We start from the raw sequence: 13,015 nt of genomic DNA, 5'->3' as shown, positions 1-13,015 counted from the left end.
TGAGAGAAGACCATGTGAAGACATACATCTAAAAGCCAAGGAGAGAGTCCTCAGAAGAAATCAACCCTTGATTTCAGACTTCTAGCCTCTAGAATTTTGAGAAAATTAATTTCTGTTGTTTAAGCTACCAAGTCTCTGATATTTGTTATGAAAGATGTTAAAGAAAAAAAAATTCAGTGATACTTGTTGAAGATAGAAAGGCAGACTTTATTCAGGACCATACTGATAGGTATAGGGACTGCAAAGGGATTTTACAATGTGGGAGAGAGATGGAGCTAAACTCCAAATACAGCATGGGCAAGTGGGAATTTGTAGCCAGGGAGCAGGGTGGGGTCAGTGGATGGAAAATTACTGGGAGGAAACACCAGGGGTAATAAGAATTCTGGCTAAATCAACCTAATAGGATTTTTGCTGAAGGCAGGCCAGGATAATCAGACATCATTTGAGAGATGGTAGGGGATAAGGAACCTGATCAGATATCAAGGGTCAGGGGTTTGGGTTAAACTGACTTAGCAGGTTCTTGCTAAAACTAGATTTTACAGGGAAGTGCAGAGATGTGCCTAGGAGAAGGTTCATCAGGCTGACTACAGTGTGCTCAAGCAAAGAATCTTTGACACAGGCCTGGTAAACTAATACAACAACCAAGGTGATGTTTCTGACTTCTGGGAGCTCTTAGTGGGAGAAGCAGTTAATGGTACAACCTCACTATGATACCAGGAAAAGTGGGAGAAGTGCTGCAAAATGCAGAAGCAAGATACTATGGAACTGGGGGTGGGAGACACTGTTACGCCTGGCAGCTTTCATGGAGGAAGTGGCCTTTGAGCTGGGCCTTGAATGATGAGTAGCAGAGAAAATGGGGGGGTGGGGGGTAGGGGGAGCGTGGGGGGAGGGGAGTGGAGGAGACAGGGACTGTTCCTGGAGGAAACACAGAAGCTGGCAGTGAAGGTCTGTTTTGGGTCAGACTGGGGAGCTACACGTGAGCACAGGCTTCACCAGGGGATGTGGGGGAGATGTACCTAGAAGTGTTCGTTGAAGTATCCATTTGTCAGCTATTGCTGACAGCTATTGGCCATCATGGAAAGAGTAACGTCATCGTATTTGCTTAGTAGAAAGACCACCCTGAAGTCCATGAGGCCAGGGTTGAAGAGTGATGGCCCAAGGGACTTTCATGTCCACAGAAATATTTTATTTGACTCATCTAGCTGTTTTTAAAAAATTAACTGTCCTAACAGTTCATAAATTATAAATAATTTAGATACATAATTTATTTAATTAAGAATTTACTGATATAATTTGAATCTAGGTAATATTGTTTATAATATATTTACATTAATTTACATAAATTAATAAAACCAATATATTATAATTATGTTGATGTACTTTATATATAAATAAAATATTTTTTTCCTTGATCACATTTTTCTTTTTTATAACATCTTTATTGGAGTATAATTGCTTTACAGTGGTGTGTTAGTTTCTGCTTTATAACAAAGTGAATCAGCTATACATATACATATATCCCCATATCTCCTCCCTCTTGCGTCTCCCTCCCACCCTCCGTATCCCACCCCTCTATGTGGTCACAAAGCACCGAGCTGATCTCCCTGTGCTATGCAGCTGCTTCCCACTAGCTATCTATTTTACATTTGGTAGTGTATATACGTCCATGTCACTCTCTCACTTTGTCCCAGCTTACCCGTCCCCCTCCCCGTGTCCTCAAGTCCATTCTCTACGTCTGCATCTTTATTCCTGTCCTGCCCCTAGGTTCTTCATAACCATTTTTTTTTTTTTTTTAGATTCCATATATATGTGTTAGCATACGGTATTTGTTTTTCTCTTTCTGATTTACTTCACTCTGTATGACAGACTCTAGGTCAATCCACCTCACTACAAATAACTCAATTTCGTCTCTTTTTATGGCTGAGTAATGTTTCATTGTATATATGTGCCACATCTTCTTTATCCATTCATCTGTCGATGGACACTTAGGTTGCTTCCATGTCCTTGCTATTGTAAATAGAGCTGCAATGAACATTGTGGTACATGACTCTTTTTGAATTATGGTTTTCTCAGGGTATATGCCCAGGAGTGGGATTGCTGGGTCGTATGGTAGTTCTATTTTTAGTTTTTTAAGGAACCTCCATACTGTTCTCCTTAGTGGCTGTATCAATTTACATTCCCACCAACAGTGCAAGAGGGTTCCCTTTTCTCCACACCCTCTCCAGCATTTATTGTTTGTGGATTTTTTGATGATGGCCATTCTGACTGGTAAGGTGATACCTCGTAGTTTCGATTTGCATTTCTTTAATGATTAATGATGCTGAACATTCTTTCATGTGTTTGTTGGCAATCTGTGTATCTTCTTTGGAGAAATGTCTATTTAGGTCTTCTGCCCATTTTTGGATTGGGTTGTTTGTTTTTTTAATATTGAGCTGCTTGTAAATTTTGGAGATTAATTCTTTGTCAGGTGCTTCATTTGCAAATATTTTCTCCCATTCTGAGGGTTGTCTTTTCATCTTGTTTATGGTTTCCTTTGCTGTGCAAAAGCTTTTAAGTTTCATTAGGTCCCATTTGTTTATTTTTGTTTTTATTTCCATTTCTCTAGGAGGTGGGTCAAAAAGGATCTTGCTGTGATTTATGTCATAGAGTGTTCTGCCTATGTTTTCCTCTAAGCGTTTGATAGTGTCTGGCCTTACATTTAGGTCTTTAATCCATTTTGAGTTTATTTTTGTGTATGGTGTTAGGGAGTGTTCTAATTTCATTCTTTTACATGTAGCTGTCCAGTTTTCTCAGCACCACTAATTGAAGAGGCTGTCTTTTCTCCATTGTATATTCTTGCCTCCTTTATCAAGGATAAGGTGACCATATGTGCGTGGGTTTATCTCTGGGCTTTCTATCCTGTTCCATTGATCTATATTTCTGTTTTTGTGCCAGTACCATACTGTCTTGATTACTGTAGCTTTATAGTATAGTCTGAAGTCCAGGAGCCTGATTCCTCCAGCTCTGTTTTTCTTTCTCAAGATTGCTTTGGCTATTCGGGGTCTTTTGTGTTTCCATACAAATTGTGAAAATTTTTTGTTCTAGTTCTGTGAAAAATGCCATTGGTAGTTGGATAGGGATTGCATTGAATCTGTAATAAGTCAGAAGAGCTCATAAAATTTCAAATTTTTTGAAAAAACTTTTAACAAGTGTGGGTTGAATTGCATCCCCTGCAAGATATGTTGAAGTCCTCACCCTTGGTGCCTGTGACTTCTACTTATTTGGAAATAGGGTCTTCATGGACGCAATTAAGATGTAAATTAAGATGAGGTCTTAGTGGAATAGGATGGGTCCTTAGTCAAATATGACTGGTGTCCTTCTACGAGAAGGGACGCAGATACACAAGAGGGAGAATGCCATGTGGCTGGTAATGGAGGCAGAGATTGGGGTGATGCAGCTGTCAGCCAAAGGAACAGCAAGGATTGACCACCAGAAGCCAGAGAGGCAGGGAAGGATTCGACCCAACCTCAGCCCCTTGATCTCAGATTTCTAATTTCCAACACTGGGGGAGAATACTATGGTTTTAACTACCAGCAGGTGGTACTTTGTTACAGCAGCTGTAGGAAACTAATACAACAAGGAACCTATATATCCTCCCGGCAACATTTGGCTGGAGCTAAGGAAGGGAGCCCCCTAGAGGTGAGCCACCAGCCAGGTGGCATCACTCATTCCTCCCAAGGTGCAGGCTCTGTAGCAATAGTCCAGAGGAGAAAAGAGGTCTCAACTAAGGCAGTAACAAGGGTGTGTGTGTGTGTGTGTGTAAAGCTTTGTTCTTAGAAACAATCATTCTTTACTTCACGGACAGGGATAAAGTAATACTTATCATTATAAACTGTATTTTATATCACTACCATGAGCCAGGTCCTATGTTGAGAGTTTTTTTGTGTTGTGCCATTTAATCCTCCCTACAACGCTATGTAAAATCCCCACTCTACAGATGAGAACACTGAGGCTCGGAAAGGTTACATGACCTAGACCTAGATTATAAATAAGATACAATATCTGCTAGGTGCCAAGCACCTAGCTGAGCACTTTATGTCTGAGCTCATTGAATTCTCACAAACACCCTATGAAGTAGGCACCATTATTATCCCTGAGTATATTTCCCCTCCCCCACTGAGACGAGGAAACCGAGGCACAAGAGGTCAAGCAACTTGATCAAGTTAGACACCAGCAAAGCTAGATGATGAATACAAGAGTTTGTGTTTTTGTCTGGATCCAAAGTCCTTGCTGGCTTATCTTTTCATTCATTTGTTCATTGATGAATGCTCTTATGTCTTATGCATTTTAAAAAATATCTATTTATTTATTTGGCTGCATTGGGTCTTAGTTGAGGCGTGCGGGCTCTTCATTGCGGCACGCAGGCTTCTCTCTAGTTGTGGCGCGCAGGATCTAGAGCGCGCGGGCTCAGTAGCCGTGGCGCACGGGCTTCAGAGCACGCGGGCTCGGTAGTTGTGCTGCACAGGTTTAGCTGCCCCGTGGCATGTGGGATCTTAGTTCCCCGACCAGGTATCAAACCTGAGTCCCCTGCGTTGGAAGGCAGACTCTTAACCACTGGACCACCAGGGAAGTCCCTGTCTTATGTGTTTTTGAAGGAGGCAGCGGGGCTTTGGTGTAGCCTGGGCCTCAGTGTCCCCATCTGTGAAACGTGGTGGGTCTGCTGGCCAATCTTGAAGGTCCCTTCTTGCTCTATAAATCAGTGATTCCCTGGCCTTGGGAATTTAGCAATTATTAATAATACAACAGCTCAGAATATTAACTCATTTGCCAATGTCTCACCAAATGACAGAGCCAGGATTTTAATTCAAGTCCACCCGACCCCAAAAGCTTCTCCACTTCCTCCTGGGCCAGGAAAAGAGAAGAACCAAAAAAGAGACTGAGGAAGTACTGCCGAACCAGATTTGTGTGAGCTACACAAGTGGGACCAAAGGCCAGGAGTTCCAACTGTGGAGCTGGCCTGGCATGGGCCTGTGACACCCTCTTGTGGACGGCATCCGAAATGCTCTGCTTTGCCAGCTTTTTCATTTTGATACCAGAATAGACGTAGGGATTGGGGGAAGCAGGATGCGGTTTTCCCAATAGTTTTTGAAAACCAGTGACCCCAGCTACTGTCCTAAAACGGAGACTGCTTGAAGGCATGGGTCACTTAGAGAAGCCCAGCTGCCCTGTGTTCATTTACTGATGAAACAAGTTACTTTTTGTTTCTGTCTTCACATCTTGCACATGCTTGTACCAGGTATAAAGCAGTGAACCCAGCAAAAATGGCCCCTTTCCTCCTTTGCGCTCAGAGTCGGGGAGGTCAGACATTAAGCCTGTAAAATCCAGAATAAATATATAGGCAGGAAAGAATTCTTCTTCCTTCACACTCCCTTTCCTCCTTAGCTTTCTCTCCAGAATCTGGAGGGGAAAAGGATCTTTGGCAAGACCAAAGAAGAGAGAGAAAGACTTTTTTTTTTTTAAGAATAATGATTCATTAAAATGTCTATCTGCTCTCGAAACTTTCATTTGTTTCACAGATACTGTGCTCTGGGAATTCTAAAATAACTAAATCCTCATCCGTACTGAGGCACCACGGGGAAGGGAATACCCCCCTTACCCCCAGTGAAGCCCAGGAGCAGTACCCAGAACCAACCTTGAAGGCTGCAGGGGCCTCTTCCAGGAGGGAGCTGACACCTGGCAGGGAGAGCAGAGGGGTGTAAATGGGGGGTGGGGTTGGGGGTTTTGGTGGAGAAGGATTTTATATGAATGTCTAACCTTCACAACAATCCAATAAAGTCAGGGCCACCATACCTATTTTACAGATGAGGAAACTGAGGTTCAGAGAGCTTAATAAGCTTGCCCAAATCTCAGCACTAACGGCTGTAGTGTTGGAATCTAAGTTTTAGAAAAGCAATAGATTAGGAATCCAAAGTCTGATTTCTAGTCCCAGCTCTGAACACACTTGCTGAGTTGGGCAAGTCAGTTAACATCTTGGATCTCTATTTTCTCTTCTGCATAATAGGGGCTTGGTTAGAAAGGCATCCATTTTTCTGCCTGAGCAGAAAAATAGGAAGGGGGCACTGAGGAGCTCCAGTGGTCAGAAGGAGACAGAAGCCCAAGTCCAAGCACAAACATCAGTTACTGATGAGTGAATCACTGATGCGTGAATGCCGGGTTACCTGTGATGTGTGGTCGCCTGGCAGCCTCTCCTGAGTGGATCCCACAGCTTTCTCAGTAAGAGAACACTGAATATCAGAGACCTCAGAGATTCCCTTATCCAGCTGATGTTTAAAAAGCTTTATTATCTCTCCTGTTAGACTCATACTAGTAATAAAACCCTCTCATGGGAGTGCAGGACTTTACAGTTTACAAATCACATTCATATCTGTGGTCTCATTTGAATTCTTACCCCTTTTCTGTGAGGTTGACAGGACAAGTATTGCTATCTCCATTTCACAGAGGATAAAACTGAGGCTCAGAGAAGGCCCAGGGTCAGCTAATAAACAGCTGTCAGTGGCTGTCTGTCCCTCTGACACTTGAGTATGTTTGGATGGGGAAGTAGTCCACTGTGGAAGAGTGGATTACTCTTCCCCTATATAACCTCCCTGGAGCAGAATTATGTGCCCCAACTCTGTCATCATGAAGCCGTAAGACTTGCTCTGGCCAATGAAATGTGAGAAGAAGTGATGTATGTCACTTTGGAACAGAAGGCTAAAGACCCAGCATGTTGTTCACCATGTCTCTTTTCCTTCTGCCATGAAATCTGGCAATGTTCCAGAGAGAGAGAGAGAGGAGCTCCCTCAGCCTGGGTCCTGTAGTAAAGATAACATGGAACAGGGAAGTAGTTGACCCATCATGGACATAGGGGTGAGCAAGAAATAAACCTCTGGGGTTGTACACCACTGAGATTTGGGGGTTATTTGTTACACAGCAAAACCTAGCTAATATATCTATAAAGACAGTATCCTCTCCTGGGAATAGTGATGTCAGACCCTGGATAAGTATCAGCTAGTCTATGATTGTGTGTGTGTTGGGGGGGTGGCAAAGTGGGTACAGGGAAGGGAAGGCTTAGTGGAGTTCGCCCTGTATCCTATTCCAGTCAGTCTTTCAAACCAGTTACGCATACAGGGGCCTGCTTCCCATCCTTCTCCTCTCCTCTCTCTCTCCCTATTTTTATTATTTGGCACAGAACTTCGGATCTCTGTTGAATTCCATGATTGCAGATAAAGGTTTTTTTCTTTCCCAAATTATATGGAGAAACTGCTTCAGGAGCTATTGATTGGCTCTCAGAAATAATAATTGTAGCTACTGTTTCCTGAGGATTTGCTGACGATCAGGCACTCGTTAAGAGCTTTTCATACTTTACCTCATTTTCTCTTCACAACTACCTGAGGAATTAGATCCTACTATTTCCTCATGTTAGAGGCAAGAAAATGAAGCCTTAGAGATGTTAAGAAACTTTTTTTTTTTTTTTGGCTGCGTTGGGTCTTCATTGCTGCGTGAGGGCTTTTCTCTAGTTCTGGCAAGTGGGGATTACTCTTCGTTGCGGTGCACGGGCTTCTCATTGCGGTGGCTTCTCTTGCTGCGGAGCACGGGCTCTAGGAACGTGGACTTCAGTAGTTATGGCACGCAGGCTCTAGAGCGCAGGCTCAGTAGTTGTGGCACAAAGTTCTTCCAGTCTTTGTGGCTTCAGAGTGTAAACCCAGCTTCCCTAGGCCTTTGAGCTCTAGTGCTTGCCTCCTCCTAAGCAAACGAGGGTGGTGTGGCAGAAATGGCCAGCTGCTTCTCAGTTTGGGGGAGGGATTTAGGGCTCTGGCAGAGGCCTAATTGTGCATCTGATTCACACAAATGAGGAAATCAGTGAATGAGGGAAGGATAGAAGGATTGGGCATCTGTTGAATGCTTAGAATATTCCAGATACCGTGAATGATCCTTTCTGTTACACTTTCTTAGTTGATCTAAACAACCATTCTATGGGGGAAGATCTATTATCCCAGTATGTCACTGAGGCTCAGAGAAGTTAACCGCTTTGACTAAGGTCATTTAGCTTACAAAAACTTATGCTAGAAATGGAGCTAGGGTCAGTGTGACTGTGAAAACCATATTCTTTCCTCCATAGCAACCATTTACTCACTGTGCCCTTCCACCAAATATAATACAACATAATAAAATCTTGTCCTCTTGTGTTTCTGCACATCTTGTCAGCAGAGGCACTGACTATCATTTGTCCCAGACCATCTTCACAAGGATGTTTGTAGAGCAAACAGCCTTCAAAGATAGAGTATTTCCCTCCAGAGCAAAGGACAGAAATGCTTGCTCCCCACTATAAAAGATTTGGTTTCCCTAAGCTTAGGGTTCCTGACATCCAGGAACTGATGTAAACATGCCGATGCTCATGCTGCATGTGGTGCTGTGGATAAAAGTTCTTTGTCTCTGACCCGGAAGTCTCATGTTCTCCGCTCATATCTATGAAACCACATTACACTAAGTTGTTGGCTTACAACTAGGGTGAGATCTTAGTTCCTGACAGCACCTGCCATATTTGTGCCATGGAAAGAGTTACCATGTTTAATCCCATTGTGTCACATCACCCATGCTCTTCACTTACATTATTTCAACTAAATGTATGAGGTCAACAAAGCAATAAAGAAAATTTAAATACCATTCTGCCTTCCCTTTTTCTAAATAAGTACATGCCATGGAGGAAGCATGTGATGAAAGAGTTAAATCTGCTATTTTCTTAGTAGATCTTAGTTTTCATGTGGCTTTCATGGCATGGTCATTTTGCCATACTGAGTGTGATTCAAAGATGCACGTTTTTTCACGTAGCATGGCCTCTAAATCTAAACCACCCACTTTGGATGGTCAGCCAAAGAGAAGGCTATCAGATCAAATGCTGGAGGAAAATTCAGAGATGATAAATCAGTCTCCAGTTCGAAGCTCTCCTAACAAATTTTCAAGTACATCTTTTTTTGTTTGTTTGTTTGTTTGTTTTGGCTGCACCATGTGGGTTGTGGGATCTTAGTTCCCCAACCAGGGATTGAATCCAGGCCCTTGGCAATGAAATCACAGAGTCCTAACCACTGGACCGCCAGGGAATTCCCTCAAGTACATTTTTCACCTCATGTGATTTTTGTTGTTCTTATGGATCAACTTTAGAATGTTCCACCCTCATAAGCTATGACTCCAGGCGATTATATAAGGTGGAGGGGGGATATGTTAATGGTCACAAAATTTCTTTTACAACTGAATATAGCATGTACTTCTCCTTACATTTATACATCACTTTCTTCTTTAGTACCATAAATTTGAATCTAATCCTTTTCCATATCCAGAGACTAAAGAGTCCCACGGACTTAACTTTCACTTCTTAGTCTGCAAAATTTTGAAGTACAGTGTATCAATTGCCATTTCTTTTTTGATTAAACTAGTATTTTTTATTTATTTATGTTTATTTTTTATTTATTTTTTTTCTTATTAGTCATCTATTTTATACACATCAGTGTATACATGTCAATCCCAACCTCCCAATTCATCATGCAACCCCCGCCCCCCCCACCGCTTTTCCCCCTTAGTGTCCATATGTTTTTTCTCTACTTCTGTGTCTCAATTTCTGCTCTGCTGAACCAATCTCTAAACTAGTATTTTTTATTACTGTTTGTTTTTCCTCAATTGAATTATGTATCACTGGAAGTTAATCAACTACATTTGAACATATATTAGTTTTTTAAATTAGGTAGTAGTACATGGTAATAAATACCAGAGTACAAATTGTATTAGTTCTGCTATATCTTCAATATTACCTCAGGGATTGGGACATCAATATTTTAATATCTGGTTCTGGATTGATGGCAACTCCAAAACCACTACATAAAAATAGGGTGAGCATAGAGAAAGATAGAGGAAAAAGAATGCACAGTCCAAGATAAGTCTATGAACCAAAATTCTAAGACATATGAGGAAAATTAACAAATAAAATTAAGCCTATAAAACCAATAAGAAGATGAATCATTTTGGTTTAAATAAACACAATAGAGAGATCTGAAAATGAATTTAAATGTTTGGGCTCTGGAAAAAGATAAAGAATAGAATAACATCTATTTTTACAAAAGAAATTATAAAAATATAAACAGGTGTAAATGAAACAAGAACAAGTAGATATGAAAAAGAATCAGTACCTGGAGTGATCTCATGAATCTCCTCTAGGAATGGGTGACCCCTCATACACTTGCTGTATCTTCCAGCTGAGTGCCAGCTTGTTATTCAATCTAGGACTGCGAAGTTAAGCTGTGTGTGAGCACGGTGGGGACAGTTTCAGTCCCCTTCCATCTAAAGCCCTCCACTATGCCATCCAAAGTCCCCTTCCATGTGGTCTTTCTCCATTTGTGTTTTCCTTTGCTGAAGAAGCAATGGGCAGAGCAGATTAGTAAGTAACAGATATCCGGGGGTTGCCAGTGTCCTCTTCGTGCTGGCACGCCCAGTCTTCACTAGTGATTCTCTGGGAGCCCTTCTCCCTTGCCTCTATGAGGGACTACAATCCCCCATGGAGGGAGAGGAAGGGATGGGTCTCTTTTCAGAAAACTGCATTTGCCCTCAAGGCTGGCTTCCCTCCCTTCTCTCCATTCTTTCTTTCCACTGATTAGTGGTGATGGTTTGTCTGTGGGAGAAGGGTGGGAATGGGGAATAGATGGAGTAGTGGGGTAGGAATTGATGGAAGGGCTGGTAGAAGAACAATAATGGCTCTTCAAATGCCCTGCTGGAAGATAGCTGGTTCCAACCACTGGCAGTTCTTTAAATATAGAATGTGGGCTCCTTATGGACTTTTTGGTTCAGATTTGGGTTTCAGCAGCAGTTTCAGGACAATAGGAAAAAGCTCTCTTAATGCCCAATTACACAAGAATATATGTCTATTATCCTCCCCTTTCATAATTTAATAAATGTTGGCATACTATTTACTTTTCCATATCTTGTTTTTTTCACTTGAAGTATTTCCTAGAGATTGTTCCATATCAGGATATGTACATGTGCCTCATTCTTTTTTATTGCTTCATATAGTCCACAATATGGATGTACTAAAATTTATTGCAACAGCTCTCTAGTGACAGTTAGTCTCTAGTCTTTTGCTATTACAAACAGTGCTACAATGAATATTTTGCATATACTCTTTTCATATAAACAGCTTTCTTTTAAAAAACTTAACTAGAAACCCTGACAGATGTTTGTCATCCAAAGGACAGTCCATTTTAATTATGCTGCAATTAGTGTCGCACAACCTCTTCCTACTTTGAAAATTCTGTGAATTATTACAAGAATTGACAATTTCTACTCTTTAATTGCACTGCTTAGCATGTGATAGGCATTCTGCATTCACAACAATGTTTCTCTTCAATGCAGCTTCAAAGTGTAATGACTTTGACACAGATTTAAGCAAATTTAGAGATCTACATTTAAGCTGCTAAATGCAAATAAAGAGTGAACTACTAAGTAATGCTTAGGATGGGCGATCTGAAGTCATATGTACTTGAATTCAAATATCAGTACCAGTTTTTACCTATATGACTTTAGACCTGTATGACACTCAGTTTTCTCATTCATAAAATGGGGTGAATAAAGTAGTGACTTCATGGGGATGTTGCAGGGATTTAATAAGAAAATATGCATGATTCTTAGGACATTTCCTGGAACACAATAAGTGTTCAGTAAGCATTAGCTATACATAAAGGTTTCAGTTCATGTGACAATTGTATATATAGAAATTTTCTAGCCAGACATAAGTTCATAGCTGGACAAGTAGTGTCAATTGGTTCATCGCTTTCTCCTTTATTTGGTACAGGCAAATTTCCTGATTTCAGGAAATCTGACTGTACCAAATAAATTGTGACAACAAACAAACTATACTTATTGGAGTTAAAGAATATAGAAATAGAAGCACAGACCTATAGGGCTGGAATGGATTACCTTAGATTACCTTATAGATTAGTATTACCTTATATTAGATTGTCATGTAATAACCATCCCATGTATTAAATTCTCATATGCCAAGCATTTTGCATATATTATCTCATTTAATTTTCACAAGGACTCATGTGAGATAGATATTCTTATTCTTATTCTGAAGAGACTGAAGATCTGACAAATCAAGTGACATGCCCAAAGATATCATCAGTAAGTTGTAGAGCAGGGATTCACTCTCAGATCTTTCTGAAAAAAAGATATTTGTAAATTCCCATACATTTTTCCAATGAAATCTCACTTGTGCATGGCAGAACCAGCTTATGAAAGGTCTTGAATGCCAAAAGCAGGCTTGAACTTCATTTTGGTGGATTGAGGCAGGGCTGTCTTATCCATTAGGTACAGCAGGCACAGTGCCTAGGGTCCACAATACTTTTAGGGGTCTATAAAAATGTTTAAGTTCAAAATCAGAAGAGAAAAATGGACTTTTAGGTTGAAGAAAATGACTTGCTATATAACATTAATACATTTATCTGTATATTAATGCATTTGTAAAATATGAAATATATATTAAATAAATATTATCTACTACATAAATATATATATTATATATCCACAAGCACAAAGCAAAAGTGCCCGGGGCCCATGAAAGTCAGAATGCGGCCTTGTACCGGGGTGCGCTAAACTTTCTGGGGAGGTGATATAGCAGACTAAGTTGGAAGAGGGTGGTAGGTGGTGGCCAGATTCTGAAAAATGTCACAATTTCTCTCCTCCCATCAAAGTCACCCCCCAAAGGGAGGTTGTAAGGGACAGAGGTGAAACATAGGGCAGAAAGTGCCAATTCCTAGCTGCATGATTTTGGACAAGTGACTTGATCAATCTGAGCCTCAGTTTCACCATCAATAAAATGGAGATATGTACCTCCTGAGGCTATTGGACAGGGACCTAGGTTCCGTGTTCACCGTTAGGTACGAATCGCTTAATACATACATGTTGAATGAATTCAGTAAATGTGTGCTTAGCACAGTGGTCGGTGTAAGGTAAG

Source organism: Balaenoptera borealis (assembly GCF_965194805.1).
Source record: "Balaenoptera borealis genome assembly, chromosome: 8".
NCBI lineage: Eukaryota > Metazoa > Chordata > Mammalia > Artiodactyla > Balaenopteridae > Balaenoptera > Balaenoptera borealis.
The sequence above is the reverse complement of the archived record's forward strand: the minus strand, read 5'-3'. Positions refer to the sequence as shown.